Genomic DNA, 18,266 nt, shown 5'->3' on the forward strand with positions numbered 1-18,266 from the left:
CCGTTTGGAGTGAATTCAGTTCAGTACAACCGATAATATTAATTAGGTCTCACTGTTCTTTTAGGAAGTGTCTCCTTACAAAACAAAAACAAAAACAAAAACGTCCTGGAGAGAAAGGGCATGGTGTGAACACCACCTGGCAGGTGGAGTGTATCATTTTACAAAATCTTAAAAGCAAAGCCAGTAATGGAAACAAATTAACGACAGTTTGGGGTCACACCATATGAGAAGAGCAATGAGGGCCTTGGGGTAGGTGGGAAAGGGCATCACTGACTTTGGCCAGAGCTATCGGGGAAGCCTATTTGGATGATGTGGGACTTGAAGGGCCCTCAAAGAAGTTGGTAGAATTTAGGTAGGTGGGGAGGCAGGGGAAGGTGTTTCTGAATCATTAACAGCTCAGCAAGAACAGTTCAATCTGATCCAACTGTGGGCATGGAAATATTGCCTAATTATTAACCAGCAGGTGAAAGAACAGAAAATAAATCTCTGGTGTCACTGCCAGGCTTCCATCTGGCTATAGGACCATCAGGAGGCCCTTTAAATTATGGTTCCTGGGCAATAAAAAGTCAACATCTTTCACTTTTACTAAATTAGCAAAAATACTTTCAGTAACACCCAGAGTGAGCAAGGAGGCTAAAATCAAAACATTGAGGCATCTCTGAATATATATTGTATACATAAGTATGTACTGAATATAAATTGCAAAACTCTTTTGAAGGTAATTTTGTGATGTCTCAAGAGCAACTGAAATGACCATATCATCTGTTCACTGGAAATCGATCTTAAGGAAACATTCCAAGTGGGAAATCAAGACTCAACAGTGGAGTTATCCGCACAATTTGCAAATTGGGAACAGCTAGCTCAAAGACTACCAACAGAGTAGTCAAAGCACTGCGAAGAGATGTGTGAGGTCATTTTTCACCCATTGAGGTAGAAGGATTAAACCCATTTAAAAATACCCACTATGGGGATGAGGGTAATATGGATTCAGCTTATGTAGGAGACAATTTGACAATATCAAAATTTTCAATATACATTCCCCTGAATTAGTTCTAGAAACTTTGAGAAGGTGAATGATTAGATGGTTAAAATATTTAAAGTGTGTAAAGAACTTTATGAACCCTGAGGCAACTCTTAATTTCCGGTTTTAAATGTCACAATATACCACACACTTGATCCCTGGAAGAAAGATTAGTGCAATCGATATTATCAATAGGCTGGTTTTCTACCAGGGAAACGGAAGGCCACAGAGGTTAAGAGACTTACCCTTACTGGCCCTGAGTTCATATGCCTAACAAGAAAAAGTCAAATCTTTTACTAGTTTTCCGTGATGCCCATGGTAGGAATTTCACAAGGCTAAATGCAGTCGTGTTGCTTAGGTGAACATCTCTCTTCAGGTGTGGAACTGCATTTCATGGAGGCAAACCACTAGGGTCTGGGGGAAATAATGGTCAGTCCAGCCTAATCTTTCCTGCAGGGTAACAAATACCATTGCTCTACACTACATTCTGGAAGTGGGGTGGGGGAGGGCAGAGGGGGAGGTGGGGAGAGAGAGAGGCGATTTGTTTGTCCTCTGACCTAGCCTGTGACCTGGCAAAAACAAGCAAAACTAACGACATGCAAATATAAGATACAGTATGAATGCTTAAAAGAAGGCGAGGCCTGGGAGAGCCCTATTATTCAGGAGTGTGACGTGTATTTGGACAGCAGGTTCCAATAAGGAGGGGAGGCATTACGTTTTCATGGCAGGAGAAATAATAACTCTCCTCCTTTCCAAAAGCCATGTATGGACTTTAGTTTCCCCAATAATCAATAATCAATTAATTAACCAATATCAATATTTAGAGTAAGTTACAGCACAAAGAGATGAAATCAAGGCAAATAAATGAAATTTAGACAGGGAAACTTAAGTCTTCGGAGGAGAGATTCCTCAACAGGGAGCAGTGGGGCTGCACCAGATGGCCGTGCCCAATACTGGCTTCTGTGGACACGTATGAGTGTTCTCTTATTTATCAAGGGAAATGTCTGCAAAGATTCAGCAATTGTATACAAGATTTTGGCAAGTATAAGACTGTGTCGATCAATAATATATTTCATTTTGAGTTTTAAAACCCTTCCTCTCTCAGTGGCTCCTTATTTGATCGGAGACCAAGAGCTCACTCTCTTTCTACACTACGGCCTCACTATGTGTACCATGGACAGGAAAGCTTTACCCAAATCAGGTTTGGGATTCTTTGTTTACACTTACCTCTCTCCATACTCCTTTCTGTCAGAGGGACCATTTCCAAAAGTGTATCGTCATGTCCCATCAGTTTGTCTTCATTTTCTCTTGAGCCCATGTCTGCCCCCCACCCAAGTACCTCTCAATTTACCTGCTTCCTTTCTAGACATACATCTTCAAAGAGTTGACCATATGTTTTTAACCTTTCATTTATCATTATTTTTTCTTCCTTCCTTCCCCTCTCTTTCATTTTTTTTTGAAGGGGGTTTAATAGTCCAAATTTAAATATGGAACAAAAATGACAAACAGTGAATCCATTAATATCATGAAGGTATTATTACTCATAATAATCTATTTTCTTTGTGTTTGGCTTTGCACGGGACCTCCCTACGCATCACCTCACCTGACCCTTAAAGTATCATTAAAGTATCTGTAAATGTCCAAGCCAGCTCCTGCACCCCCCCTTTCCTCTGTTCTCTTGCCAATTCCCTCATATCCATGGTGTAGAACATTCTACATGCTGATGACACAGATACCTTGGTGTGTGTATATGTTGGCACACGTGTCTCTCACAGCAGACACACATGTCCTTATGCCTCCTCCACTTCACCACTTAGATTTCTCATGAGAGCACAACCCTGAGATGGATAAATCCCCATGTCTGATTGCCTGTATTTGCTCCTCCTGTGTTTTTCTTGTTTCGTGAAATGCCACCACCAATTACCCCATTACTCAAGCTAAAAACATGCAGTTCATCTTGATTCCCCTTTCTCTCTCATTCCTCTCTCATTTAATCACCACATCCTAAGGGCTCGACCTCAACAATATATCACAGATCTGTTCTCACCTCTCCAACCTCGTTAGTGTCCCACTACTCAAAACCATGTCTGGGCACAGACTTGTGCTGCCTTCTTCATGACTCCCTTTTTCCCACTTCCACCCTGTCATGGGTCCTTTCTCTCTCTTTTTAAGATTTTATTTATTTGCAAGAGTGAGAGAGAGCACAAGCAGAGGTGAGGTGCAGAGGGGAAGAGGCCCCTTCCCCACTGAGCAGGGAGCCAGATGCAGGATTTGATCCCAGGACCCTGGAATCATGACCTGAGCTAAAGGCAGACACTTAACTGACTGAGCCACCCAAAGCAGCCTGATCCTTCCTCTTTTAACATTAAATTCAATCACAGAATCCCTCTGTTGAGTGAGTGAATGAATGAGTGGCCTACAGTTAATCTTAGAACTAAGTTTGAACACTTTCTCAGGACCTACAGGGCCATGAACCCCATCACACCTCTCATAACATCTCCAGCCCTTCCACTAAACTGGCCCTAAAGCAGTTCTTCAAGCAAGTCAAGCTCTTTCTGCCTTTAGCATCCTCTTGGACACTCTTCCATCCTTTTCCAGAGCCAGCTCCTTCTCCTCCTCAATGTCTTAGCTTGAGTTTTGTCTCTACAGAGTAACTTCTACTGATCATGTTAAGATCCACAGTGGATTCCCCCTTTGCGCTCAATCAAAATTGTGGCATCCTACTATTTCCTCAGAACGATGTTACAAGTTGCATCTTATACCCATATTAACATGTCTGTTATCTATCTCCACCGTCAAAGCAAGAGCTCCATGAGGCAGAGATAACTTTAGTTCTCATAGTGAAAGGTGATCAACAAGTATGGAAGGAGAGAAGGCAGGGAAGAAGGGAGGGTAGAGAAAAGAGGGGGAGAGAGGAGGCAAAGACAGGAGGGAAGAAGGGATGAATGGACGGATGGGTGGATGGACAGACGAGAGTGTAAGGAAAGGACGGACGACTGAGCACGGTCTCACAGGGAAAAGAAAGTAACGAGAATGAGAAATGAAACAAGGAGAAGTTAAGGACACTGATTATAAATGCGAAGAAAAAGCATGGTTCATTAATTTCATCCGTATCTCAGTTGTCATATGGAATTATTAATAGTCTTTTCCTTTAAATACACACAATTGTTATAGTAAATGATGAAAACCATTAAGTCTTCCCGTTAAATCTTCCGCATAAGCAGCCAAGGTTAGACCTTTCCTGTTTCCCCTTATAACCAGTCAATTTCATTCAGTGAAAAGTATGAGGGCCCTCCCAAACCTGGCACACTCTTTATCGCACATGGAAGGGAACGGGCGAGAGTCCCTGAGGTGCTCCTCTCAAGCCAATCAACAGTGGTGAGAATAATCAGGATAAATTGTCCTGTAGAACTTCACTAAACCTTCTCTGGACCTCTAGCTCCTCATCCATAAAATGAAAGGTCCAGTGTTCGCAGAAGGACTCCTTCACGTTTACACTGGTGTTGGCTGCTTGGAGAGCTATGCTGGGACCTAAGGACACATCCCCCTTCAGCAGGAAAAAGGGTGCTGACAAACGTGTTAGCAATGTCTGCCACCAGTATGGGAGTAGTATGAGACACACTGGCCACTGCAGAGCTAAATATTATGGCCGAAAAGAAATATTATATCTGAAGTCTCTCAGAAAATGAAACACTAAATACCAGAGTGATATATTACTATTTAAGTCCTTTCTAGCTCTGGACTCTTCTTTCGACTGAGTTGGTGCTATCATCTTCCTTCCCATCCAGTGGCCACCATATTACAATACATTTTAAATTATCCTCATTTCAGTTATTTTGCCCCTAGTCTTGTCTCCATGTTCTCATTAACACGATTGGAATGAGCTTGGCCTTATTTACATTTCCTTCCCAAGCATGGAGCCCAGCAGGAGGCCAGTTAAAACAGAATACTTCATTTACTCATTCCAAGAAGGATCCATCACACACAAACTGAGCAAAGCATGGCACAGATGCCACACGGGCTCTTTCCGAGAACACTCCCGAGAACAGCCACGGCTTTGCAAAGAGAAAGGTAGGTGAGAAAGTGCGCATTTCTGATTCCTTCTTACTCATATATTTTTTTTTTTTTTAAGATTTTATTTATTTGATAGAGAGAAATCACAAGTAGACGGAGAGGCAGACAGAGAGAGAGAGGGGAAGCAGGCTCCCTGCTGAGCAGAGAGCCCGACGCGGGACTCGACCCCAGGACCCTGAGATCATGACCTGAGCCGAAGGCAGCGGCTTAACCCACTGAGCCACCCAGGCGCCCCCTTCTTACTCATATTTTTACAAAGTCCCCCAGTTTTCTGCAAAGAACTTCATAGATCAGATTAGCAAAGACAAATAAAAACAAACAAGACCACCCATTTTGGATTTCAGGTGGTCTTTAGCCATGCCCTTCCACAGAGAAGAAAATGTCTGATAGGAGGCACCTCACACACTTCCTAGGCCTGCTGGAGACTCTCCAATTGAAGAGAATGCCCATTCCTCCTCACCTTCATGTCTGCCTTCAGTTACCGGCTACTCGGCGGTCACCACAGCTATGTCACCTTCATGTCTGCCTTCAGTTACCGGCTACTCGGCGGTCACCACAGCTATGTCACCTTCATGTCTGCCTTCAGTTACCGGCTACTCGGCGGTCACCACAGCTATGTCAAAGACCACGAAACTGCTAGGGGTACGTCCTCCCCTCTCTTGTACCTTCTTTCTTCAAAGACTAGAAATACCGAAGTTCCTTACAATGATTCTCCTACATTACTCAAGGGGTAGTCTGTGTGATTAACTCTGTAGGCGCTCTCCAGATCCATTAAAGAATACACAAACAAACAAAACAAAAAACACCACCACCACCGAAAAAGATTACCTTAATTATAGAGATACTCTTCCTGTGGTTCCTGTTAAAAGTTGTCTTGCTTTATCTCCTCGAGATATTAACTGGATGCTCGTCACTCTAGCATTGTGCATATTAATACCTTGTGCTCTTGATTTTGGGGATTTTCCTAAGGCATGGGATTTCAGAGCATTAAGGACACGCCCGGATCCCCTCCTGTGACAGGTGGGGATAATGAGTCTCTCAAAATCCGTGCAACCGGCTCATGGTTGCCTAACCAGCACCGGACAGAAGAGAGGAAGAGTAACACCACGTCTTCAGGGCCCTGGCACTCTATTTCCCAGATGATTCTGGTTGCTTTTTCTGCCCCTGAATGCCCATCTTGGTCTTCTCCAGCCAGTCACGGCCTGCTGTGCCCTGGGCTCCCCTCCTTTGCCCCTGCAGAGGCTACGGCTGTCCTCTCCCCTGGCTCGGTCCCGACAAGGATGACACAGAGATCCAGGCAAGGATGAAATCATCGTCTTCCTCTATTATTTCTTTAAATTGCTTTTTTCCTACCCGTGACTAGGCAGTATTTTCTCACAGCTGGGGATGAACAAATTCAAAAAGATGTTCTCAAATACATGGTTTCCAAGATAGAGGCCACTGAGTTTTGAAAATATAAAATGAGCATTTTTGAGTGATTGCACAGCTCATAAAAATGTCTCTGGTTAGAACCTCGTCAGCAATGATTCACTCTGCGTGAGGGTCCCCTGTGGAGACTTTAGTTGCCTCACATTAGAGTGCTGAGGCCTATTTTTCCTGCTGAGATAGAACAAATGACTAGGAGGCATTAACTGATGGAGGTCACAAGAGTCCCATCCAGGGAGCGGAGGGATAGTTCTTTAAAGATGCCCTCATGGTTGGAGCACATAGTAAGCTTGAAGACTATAATATTTCTCCTTCCCCTTTAGAATAAAGTATCCCTTTGTCCCACAGGCATAAACTTTCTGAAGTAAAACTTCAAGGTCAAAACTGTGACTTCTATGATCTGAGCAAATGCCCCTGACAAAGAGGAAAATACAGTTTATTATAGTCCAAGGATGTGTGTTTCCATGCCCAAGAAAGCTTTTGCAAGCTAAAACCTGATTAAATGAGATTATACACAGTGCTTGAGCATAGTGGATACTCAATATAGGACTTTTAAATTTGGATCTGCAGGTTCCGTTTAGGTACTTTTAGTCTTGGCGACTTTTACGAAAAAATTTCAGTTGTAAAATTGCATTATAGTTAAGAGACCACAGAAATGTAGCATCAAACAAGTTTCCCCGCCTATTTCTAGGCCAAAAAAAAAGTTGTTTTGTTTTTTTTTTTCCTTTTCCCACTAGCCTAGACCCTGAAGTGCTTCAAACAGCTGTGTTCTCAGATTTTCATTTGTAGTTTCCAGGGCCTCATGTTCCAGAAGGGCTGAAATTGGCCAGAAATCTACAGTCCAGGAAATACTGACACAGGCAATCAGTGGAAAATCCTCTGAGTAATACTATCTTAGAGCTACAATTTGTGGTTGTGTTCTGGGGGCATGTGGGAGCCTCCACATGGCTTGTAGAGGAAAGAGGTTGTCATTGCTCCTAGGACAGGATTTGAAAAGTCAGGACATGGGGACCATTTTTTTTTTCCCCCGTAGGGGCCAAGTCTTCCTATTTCAACCCATTAAAATTCAGAGTCATCCAAAGGCACTCTTCTCCCCTACCCTGCTCTTCTGCTCTCCAGTAAGGGGCAAGGAATCTAACCCATCTGGATCCCTCCAATATGTCCCACACCTTACATCACCAGAATCTGGAAGCTGCTACAATTCTCTGATGTTGATACAATTACATCCCTCTTTATAGACAAACAAACTCAGGGAAGTTAAATATGACCTGCCCAAGGAAAAGAGCCTAGGCTCAAACCCAGGACCTCAGGCTCTAAAGCTACCCTCTGCCTCTTGCAGAGACAGCTCATCAGTTTCCAGGGAAAATAATTCTTCTTTTGCAGATATCATGGCAAGGGACCCTATTTATTGCTGTTACTGGCTAATGCCCTTTTGTCCTTCATACCTTCCAACTCTTCCAAACCCCTGTTTGCCCTCATCAACTCCTTCCATCCCCATTTTCAGTGCTTTACCCCAACTTTGTAGGACTGTGTGGCCCAGCTCCCACCTGCTCTGGACTCTCTACTTCCCAAAGAAGGAAGATTTAAGTTAACCCAAGTCAATCTGATCTGTGTTATCACTGAGAAGTTCACAGTCCCTTGTCTTTTTGGGAAAACTTTCTGACGTATCTTTAGACTGAAATCAATATATATTTTCCCCATATTTATGATCATCTTGCTTACTGACATTAACTAGAGGAAGGTCACCACCTGGTCTTATTCATAGTAATCCATTTTATGTTATTAAGTTATTCTTACTTTTGTACAGATTTGAGAGCACTAGACTCCAAGTCCTAAACTCATGAGGCTTAATGGAAATCTCTGGATTTTAAGTACAATAAAGATGATTGAGAAGCATAAAAATTAAATAACTGCTCTCCTTTTAATTTCACTGTAATATAAAAACTGTCTATGATGACTACTTCCCTTTTCCCCCAAATGATATCTTTCCAAGTAAGATATTTATTTTTAAATATAAAAGTGTAAGGCCACCTTAGTGGCTCAGTCAGTTAAGCGTCTGGCTCTTGATTTCAGCTCAGGTCATGATCTCAAGGTCCTGGGATCAAGTCCCAAGTTGGGTTCCAAGTTCAGAGGAGAGTCTGCCTGAGATTCTCCCCATCCCCCATTCCTGCCTCCATTCTCTCTTGTGTGAACACTCCCTCTATATATAAAATAAATAAATAACTCTTTAAAAAAAAGTAAAAATGTAAAGATAGGGCAGGCCTGAGGCAAAAATCTAAGCTTTGCTTCAGTCATTTTCCTCTAAATCTTCACATAGTGGAAACAGATTAGGTACACAGACCAGGATTTCAACTCCAGTCTCCGTCCACCTGAATAACTTTGGGTAAGTTAATTAACATCCCTCAATCTCGGGGATAATAATATTTTGCTAGCAGAGGATTAAATGAAGCGATATTTAGAGTGTTTGGTACGTATTATGTGCTCAGTAGTTGGTGGGTTTATTATCCCCTTTTTTTAGCATTCCTAGAACAAGTCACTTACCCCATAGCCTTGGATTTATACTGTTATATCCCTAAAGAACACACACATTTTTTTGAAATACTTCGTCTGAAAACTTCTGCCTCCAGCTATGAAGAAGTAACAAGGATAGAATTTGTCCTCCTGCCTCAAGCAACTTAAAAGTCAGACAAAGTACAAGAAATGACAGTTTCTGGCCACTGGACAAGACCAAGTACAGAACAGTGATTATTGAGAGAGGGGAGAAAGGTAAGTAAAAGTTGTGATTGTCCCAGTCTACTGTCTAGAAAGTTTCTCGAAGTTAACCCAAGAAAGAGAAACTCAAACAGAGTCTGAGATGTACCTTAGTTCAGGGTTCAGGAGGCCACATCACCTGCAAACAACAGGGAAGAGCCCTGCAGAGGAAGGTGCTGACCAGAGAGCTAGCTCTGAAAATCTTCAGAGGGTTCCCTTCAAGTCTTTGGCTGAGTATTGATCAGGTGTGTGAATGACGTACCAAGACTGAGGCAAAGACAATGGGAAAGGAGCAGGTGGAACTGTTTCTAAAGCTTACAGAAGGACTGAAGACAGACTGAATTTCCCATAGCCAGAGAGGAGAAACTTTGCAATATACTACTTTGCAATTTATAGAACTGTTCTGCCTCAGAAGTGGGACAGAATTATTTCTAGTCTATCGAAAGGCTGCCAATCCACCTATCCAGGCATAAAAGCAAGTCTTGAAAGAATTAAACTGTTTCTAAGGAATTTAATGGCATCCCAGAACAAATCTCAAAAACAGTTAAAGGGATACCAAAAAAAAAAAAAAAATAATAGTTCAGCCCCTCACATTGTAAAATCACAATGTCTGGCATCCAATAAAAAATTACTAGGCATGCAAAGAAGAAGAAAAATATGACCCATCATGAGGACCAACAGAAAGACACTTAGAAACCTCGCAGATAACAGAATTAGCAGATAAGTGCACTCGAACAGCTATCATATACTCCATGTGTACAAGATGGCAAATTAAAATATACACATGATAAGGAGAGACAGGGAAGACACAGTCTTTAAAAAGAAGAAAAAAAGAAATAATGGGGAAGATAATGCTCAGTTACGGGAAAAATAAATCACAGATGTCAAATAAGGGAGCTGATGGTTGTAGCTCCCCTTCATATCTGACCATGATTAAAAACATGAAAGTTATACTTTAGAACAGTGTAAAGGCCAGGAAAAAAGTGACTTTTGCAAAATTTACACATCTTTATGGAGTTATTTACATACATGAATCAAACCATACTTTTGTTCCACAGTTTGGTTACGGAGCCCCTGGCTCCGTGTTTGATGATAGAAGAAACACAAAGATGAACTAGATGTGGTTCTTGCCCATATAAATGTACAGCCTAGCACAGTCTATTAGATAAATGATAGCCTAATTATATAAGTGCACAATGCAATATATCTACCACTCAACAATGTGGTATATAACACATAGTAAATGATAAGGCTGCAGAACAGTAAAAGGAAATAAGAGGAAACAAGATATAGTTGAGGAGAAGTCACTACAGAATTACTCCATATTGACACATAAAACGCCTTGACATTAACTCAAAACAAAAATCCAATATATGGTGATGTGTGCGTATGCGTGCGCACGCACGTGTGCACACTGGATAGGAACATATAAATTAATTTTAAAATAGGAATTTAAGTTTGATTTTTCTTCCTGTTTCCAGTTGCATTAGAATGTCTACTAAGGGGGCAGCATACAATCAATTTTCCATTATGGAATGCAAATATTTCCCTTTAGCTCCTGTTGCTGTTAAAGATACAAAAGCGTCTCTATTCCAGAGGAAGAAAAGGAAACCAAGAAAATCAGAGAATGTTTGTGTTTCTAATGTATATGCATATATACACATTACATACTTGTATGTAATATGCATACATTTAATTTATCTATACATATGTAAGTACATTCAGTTATTTCAAAATATTTTTTCTAATTTTGGTCTAGCGAGTAAGAAAGTGACTAGTGTAGTTCAAAAGGCTAGTTGGATAAGTTGAGTAACACATACACCAGAGTACGAAAGACCAAGTAAAGACAAGGCTAATCAAGAGATGGAAACTAGTATAAAATTGTTTAAAAATACATTTGTTGTGGTCTACACAGGAAGAACAAAATTACACATTCATAATTCAGAAGTCAATCTATAAAGCAAGTAAATTCATGTGCTTCGTTGCACAGAAGGGAAAAATGACTGTATTTCAAATGACTAGATCATGTTAGGCAAGCATCTGAAAAGGGTTTTCATTTTATAACATCTCTAGCCAACAAGGATACAGGTTGTTGTTACTTGTGGAGAGTTATTTGAGGACAAGCCTTGATTTGTTTTAAGTGATGCCAATTACCTTATATAGCACACAGCACAGGAAGAAGCAAATATTTTTTGGAAACAACTTGCTACAAATTCTCTCATCTCCAGAAATACTGTAGACGCACACGTCATGTATGGAGCACTGGGATGAGAGCTCCGGAAGGACAGCCACGTGTACCCCCAGCGCCTACAGCAATGCCGGACGCATGGGAGGTGCTCAGCTGGGTTATATCCAGGCTATCTACCTGGCTTGTTTTCTGGACTCCCAGCCACTTCTGGATGTATGCCAGACACCTCTCTTGCCAGCCAACCTGCCAACCCTGCCCCATCTCAGCCACCCCCTCCTACCGGCATACATTATCCCACGTTCACATCCTTGCAGTGGCCAAACTCCTCCTGCTTCAGGCCTTTGCATGGTGCATTTTATACTTCTAGAATTTCTCATCTTCTCAATTCCCCCTTCTCTTCCTGTTCTTCCCTCCTGCTACCTGTAAACTCTCATTCATCCTTGGGTGCTTAGCCCAAATATTCCTTCTTCAGAGGAACTTCTCTGCACACCCCCTCCAATACCTCCAAGCCAAGTTGGGCTCCCCATCGCGCTTTTGTAACATTTCACTGTTGTAATGAAACAATCCCTTACACAGTTGTTTGAACAACATCTGCTTCTTTCGAAATATGAATGCTGCACAGGAGGGTCACCTGTCTGTCGTGCAAACTGCTGTTTCTCTAGGGGTTTGTACAATATGTTGTACATTTTTGAACCTTCTGTAACACTGTGGAGAATGAATGAATATACCGATGTACTGTCCTAATGTCCTGGGGAGAAAAGGGTAAGTAACTGTGGGATGTGTAACTGAGCTGTCAAGAATACATGAGATCAGGGGCATAAATTGTGAAACACAAGTTGAGGACCTCTTTGTTTTCTGACATTTGATAATGAAAAATCTTTCAGCAAGATGGAAAATAAGAGCTAAAGAAGACTCTGCACATCAACCTTTCAAGATCCCGGCCCCTGTGCACCAGGCTGTCTAGATCCCCTTCATCATGCCTGTGGTTAGAAAGGGCCACCGTTAACAAGGGAAGGGGCTAAAGAAAGGAAGCTTGCTGGAGTGTTACTTTCATCTTAAAAACAAGTATGTGGGATGGTTTACTGACAGAAAGCCCATCTGAGCATCTCTGTAAGCTGATGGGATGGTTTCAGGCATAGATTCTTAGCTTATTGTGTTTTAAATCTCTCACTGCTTCTCTCTTTCCAGACTTTGGAGCCCTCCGATGGGCAGGAATCCAGTGGGTCAGGAGAGGAAGCAGATGAAGCGGATATTTGGAGACTCAGTTGTGGGTCAGACTGACACTTGCCTGAGCCGCTGAGGGCTTATTTAGAATTGCACAGCAAAAGCAAGCCTGGGGGGAGAAGGGAGTCAGTGACCATCCATGGACCAGGACTGCAGAAAGCACATCCCCACCACCCCTTCTCTCATGAACCCTAGACCCTGAGATCTGACGGTTCTTCAAACTCAACACATGCAGAAAGAATCTTACCATCTTCCCCCCTCAACTTCTCTTCCAGCCTTCTCCATCACAGCCAATGACCCCAGCATTTACACAATTTCCGAAGCTAGACACCCAGGAGTCATGGTTGATTCCTCACTCCCTTTACATTCTATGAGGACTCAGTCATCAGTTTCTGTTGTTTCTAGAGTTAAACGTCTCCTGGGGCCCTTCAGTTCTCTCCATCTCCACTGCCATGATTATTATTGATTGCCGTCATTATCTCTTATCTGAGTAACCGCTACAGCCCTCCGTCCCACCTCCCTGCCACCTACATTTCCACTCTCCATCCATTCTCTGAAGGACTTAACAAAAGTTCTCTGTAAAAATGCAACTTTAATCACGCTACTCCCTGCTTAACACTCTTCGGTGACATCCTGTAGCCCCCTTTATCTGCTAGTGGCAGAACCACTCATCATGTTGATTTGTATTAGCTTATTTACTCTTCTCTGTTTCTCCTGCTAGGCTCTGAATGTCTATGTCTCATATTCCCAGCATTCGGCACAATGTCTGGCTCAATAAATCCCAGTTAAGAGCGATGCTCCGGGAGATGAAAGGATTTAGCACATGCCTTCTCATATCTGAGCATACTAAAGAGGATCAAGGTGTTCCTGGGAGGATTAAACAACCCGAGAAGGAAACGAGAAAAAAAATCTTTGGAGCGGGCGGAGAAGAATGAAAATGAGTGGAAGCCTGCGTGAATGGAAGAGGAGAAGGCGAGGATAGAGGGGAGCCTGTGGCCCATCCCGGCCTCCCCATGAGTTTCAAAGCTCGTCTCGTCTCAGAGGGCAGGAACGGAAGCAGTGATGGTGAAACACGAGAGCTTCTGAAGAAGCAGCAGCAAGGTGTGAGCTGAGGGACAATTCTGTGTTCACAGATCCTTGTAAGAGGGAAAACATCTTTTATTGGCTCCAAGGTAATCCCTGCTAAGGCAGGTGACACTACCTTGCAGATAGTGTTTCTGCAGCTAATAGGGAAGTGGGATGCCTTTTTGGAACACATATTCAAAATACAACAAATGGCATGCCAAGAAATTTGGGGTATGTCAATCAAAGTCAGTAACAGCTAAGGAGAGGCATTCAGACGGCCTGTCCAATGACAAACTGTCCCACATACTTGTTTTCTGAAAACAAAAATAACACTCAAACCGGCAAACTTCCTTTCTTTAGTTCCTTCATAGATGAGTGGTGACACCCCCTGACCCAGGCGTGATTGTGGGGACACAGAGAGCTCATATATAGTAGCCAGGCTCTTTAAAAGATGCTGCTCAGAGTCCTCTTTTGTTTTCATTTTCTATCTTGCCGAAAGAATTTGAAATTAGGAAAGAAAACTTCAAAAAGTTTAGAGACAAGCAAGGTATAATCTCACGGCCAGAGAATATGCAGGAAGTACTACCAATTCTCACACAGGCCTGGGGAAAAAACTTAAAGCCTGGGGCTGCAGCTGCCACTTTTTTGACTCTTCCAGTTGATGACTGTAACTTTGGAGAAGAAGCCAGTGTGGATCGGAAGGGAGCAGCCACGCACACAGATGGCGTCAAAGCTCACGATCTGATACTCGGGGTTTCGGCGGATGACACCCGTGGTGGGGGGCTCTTGGAAAGTGACACACAGCATAGAAAACTGGGAAGAAGGCTTCAGGCAAACTCCAGACCACAAGTCAATTATTTTGCAACTTGAGAGGAGGCAGTAGCACTGTTCGGTGAAAACATAAACAACACTGTAAACTAGGTCGTAGGCAGAGATCATAAATGACATAGAGAGAAGGATGGTAGTGGGAAAGGATCTCCCCAGCTGATGGGGAAAATCTGGGTTACATGGCTAGTCTAGCATCTCATGAGAGGACAACAGTTTTTGTTTTTGTTTTTGTTTTAAGGCTAAATTAAGTTTTGGGAAGCCTATGTATTAGATACTACTCTTTGAAACTATACTTTGCACCTTAGGATAGTAAAGGCTTTGAGGAAACTCACAAAGAAAGCAACCTATCTGTTTTAAGCCCTGAATTTGCCATGGCTCTGTGGGCCCAGTAAATACTTCCAGGACATCCACTCTACCTAATAGCCGTGTGGCACCGATGTTCTAACAAATTACTTTAGAAAAATCTAGATTTCTATCAATGTACGAAGTATTGAAATGCACAAAAATGAGAAGTTTCACAAAACTAAAAAGTATGGGGAATAAAATAAACATGAAACAATAACACAGGGAGGTAAACGTTATGTTATACATAAACCAAGACCCTGAAGTATGGGATTTAAGGCTGGGGTAAAACAACATAATGGTATGTTCTGGACCAAAGAAACCAATTCAATGTAATGATAAGCAGCACTTGGTAAGAAGAGGGTAAGCAGGAAAGTTTCTGAGAGGGAATGGAATCCTGGTGGGCCCATGTGAGGAGAGGAAAATGGAGAAGGGGTCTCCGTGGGAGTAACAACAGCACATTAGAAAGGCACGATGAGACAAGGGCAGTAAGTGATCTGATCTCCTAGGAAACACTTCTGATAAAATCAGAGGACATGAAAAAAGGTGTGCCTTCCTTTGCTGATAATCTTAGTTCCTCAATAAGCACAAGGAATAGTAAGGCATGGACTGAGTATCAATTTAGTTTCAACCAATATGGGAAGACGGGTTGCTCATTTAGAAATATCAGAAACTTTGGGAGAAGGCCAGGTGCTCATAAAATCCAATGTCTCCATAACCCTGTCAGAGAGAATTCAGCTGAGATGTCTTGGGAGGCAGGCCACACTAAATCATCTTTAAGCCCCTTCTGAGACCGTGGGGCCCGTGTTTCACATTCTGTCTCACACGCTGAACACTTTCAGAGGTGTCCCCAAGCGGACTGTGAGACGAGCGCTGGCTGTAGCCGTGTGGAAAGGAATGAGCAGGAAAGGAATGGGGTACAGTAACAAAGCACAAGGTCGGTCATATAAATACTCGATCGAGCTCTCAGAGCTGAAGCAATGTGGTGCTTGGACAAACACAGATCAGTAGTACAGAGCAGATACTTCACGAGTAGATTAAAATACACATAACGGAAGGTCTGATCAAAGAAAGAAGTAAACCAATGGAGACACAGAAAACTGGGAATACCTATTAACTTCCAGCCTGGGCCAAGCATTTCTGTAGTTAGAAATGCAATAAAGAACTCATCAAGGAAAAGTTAAACCTATTAAAAAAAAAAAAACAGCATTAAGGGGCCAAAAACAGACTAGATAAGTATTTTTTAGGAGATATGAATTCCAAGATTAAAATGCTTAATTGTTAATGACCAAAAACAAAACAAAACAAACAAACAAACAAAAATCTCCACCAAGAGCTCTGTGTGATAAATGGATATGGTGTGAAAATCATCTATTTACAAAGGAGGAAACAGGAATAGGAGATAGGGAGGGAAAGTAAATAATTTAAAAAGGATAGTTATAAAATAATTTACAAAGGATAGTTATTACAAAGAATTTAAGATCAAATAATAGGATGCCATCTTTACATATCAAGTTAGCAAATAAATATTAAATACACATATATTTTGGAAATTAATTGTCCAGTATTTCACTTCAAAATACTCATTTCTGGTCACCTACTAGTTCAACACAGAGGAATCTATTCAAGGGCAATAATTCTAATTGCTAAAAAGCCCTATGCATAGAAATGTTCATGTAATATTTTTTTTTAAAAGAGCAAAGGGAAGGAATAAGTTAATAGTTAATATAGTTACCTGCGTAGGTACTATGCAGTTATTGCATGTAAGTAATCATATTAAAAGCTCACAACAATCCCATGAAGTAGATATAATTATCATTTCTCAGGAAAGGTAAAATGTTTCCACATGCTTGAAGAGATTAAGTTCTCCAAAGAAACTTGGCTAGGAAGAATAAAGCAATGGAAACAGTCTACATAGAAACACTAGCATGGTTAAATAAATTGGAGATTCCTTCAATGGACTAAATTTCTTAAACATAAAGCAATAACATGGAAAAGTAATTTAGGAAAAGGTGTTACTAAAAATGCATCATTGAATAGCTTGCACTTCATATGATTAAACCATTTGGGTGGAAAGAAGACTGGAAGAGAATACATACACACGAAGTAAATAAAAGCGATCCCGACCCTGTGACAGAGTCAGCCGGCAGCTCTGGGAACAAAGCAAAGTGCTGTTCCACTGGCGGAATGCGGACCTGATGAAGGGGCGCCCAGGAAGAGCCTGAAAGGCTCAAAAACAGTTTAAAGCAGGCTGGCTAATACAGGAGATAGAGAACGTAATTCAGGGCAGATACGGTAAATCTTCTGTAACGAGCAGGGCTGTAATTCTTTTCATGGTAAGTTGCTGGGAAAATCATAAATTGGTCATGGTTAAAATGTCAGAAGACTCAAAATCATAAGAAAAAATAATGAATTATTGAGGTTGAGGCTTACTCTGGAAGTTGCACAACATTTTCGGAGAGAAGTGGGAGGTGGAGACGAGTCATTTCTGCTAGATGAATATTTCAATTAGGCAACTGGGAAACTTTGGGTGGAAAAATACAAATCTTTGCTGTCAGTCGGTATCTGTCTGGGTCAAGCTTTAGGGAAAGGGGGTCTGGATAAACACATGTCCAAATCATGGAAAATGTCCCTTACGTCCATACATACATGTCATGCACTAGACTAATCCTCCCTTCTACGTGAATTTTTTTTAAAGATTTTATTTATTTATTTGACAGACAGAGATCACAAGTAGGCAGAGAGGCAGGCAGAGAGAGAGGAGGAAGCAGGCTCCCTGCTGAGCAGAAAGCCTGATGTGGGGCTCAATCCCAGGACCCTGGGATCATGACCTGAGCTGAAGGCAGAGGCTTAACCCACTGAGCCATCCAGGCACCCCTTCCACGTGAATTTTATAATATTTTGAGGAATTTTATAAATATCCTAAGTACAATGCTTTGTAACTTAATTTTTCTTCTTTTAATTTTACAGAGAGAGAGGGAGAGAGTGCGCACACCTGCAAGTTGGGAGAGTGGCAGAGAGAGAGAGAGAATCTTTAAGCAAACTCCCCACTTAGCTCAGAGCCCAATGTGGCCTTGATCTCAGGACCCTGAGATCAAGATCTGAGCCAAAACCCAGTGACGCTTAAGTGACTGAGACACCCAGGCGCCCCTGCAACTCAATCTTTGACTTCCCTTTTTCTGTTTCCCACTTTCCCTACCTCCTGTCTTCTCTCATGTTCTTTCTTACTAAATGAAAACATTATATCTTATTATATGAAAAAATAAGCCATATGTAAATACCTATAAGTATACACACATGTAATTTACTATAACTAGTTTAGAATTTCTATCTATGGACATTATTAAA

The 18,266-nt window shown here is 41.8% G+C and overlaps 1 protein-coding gene across 12 annotated transcripts in view; it reads right to left on the reverse strand.

Annotated features, from left to right (window-relative positions):
* Positions 1–18,266, reverse strand: part of ENOX1 (ecto-NOX disulfide-thiol exchanger 1) — a 572,082-nt gene that overhangs the window by 193,307 nt on the left and 360,509 nt on the right. The window contains exon 2 of one of the 12 annotated variants that reach the window (XM_059144570.1): positions 5,924–6,059. The exons of the other annotated variants lie outside the window; for them this stretch is intronic. The gene's annotated coding sequence lies outside the window, so the exon portion shown is untranslated. The remainder of the gene's footprint in view (positions 1–5,923; positions 6,060–18,266) is intronic. 12 annotated transcript variants of the gene reach the window in all.

This window comes from Mustela lutreola, chromosome 13 (genome assembly GCF_030435805.1).
Source record: "Mustela lutreola isolate mMusLut2 chromosome 13, mMusLut2.pri, whole genome shotgun sequence".
In the NCBI taxonomy this organism is placed as follows: Eukaryota; Metazoa; Chordata; class Mammalia; order Carnivora; family Mustelidae; genus Mustela; species Mustela lutreola.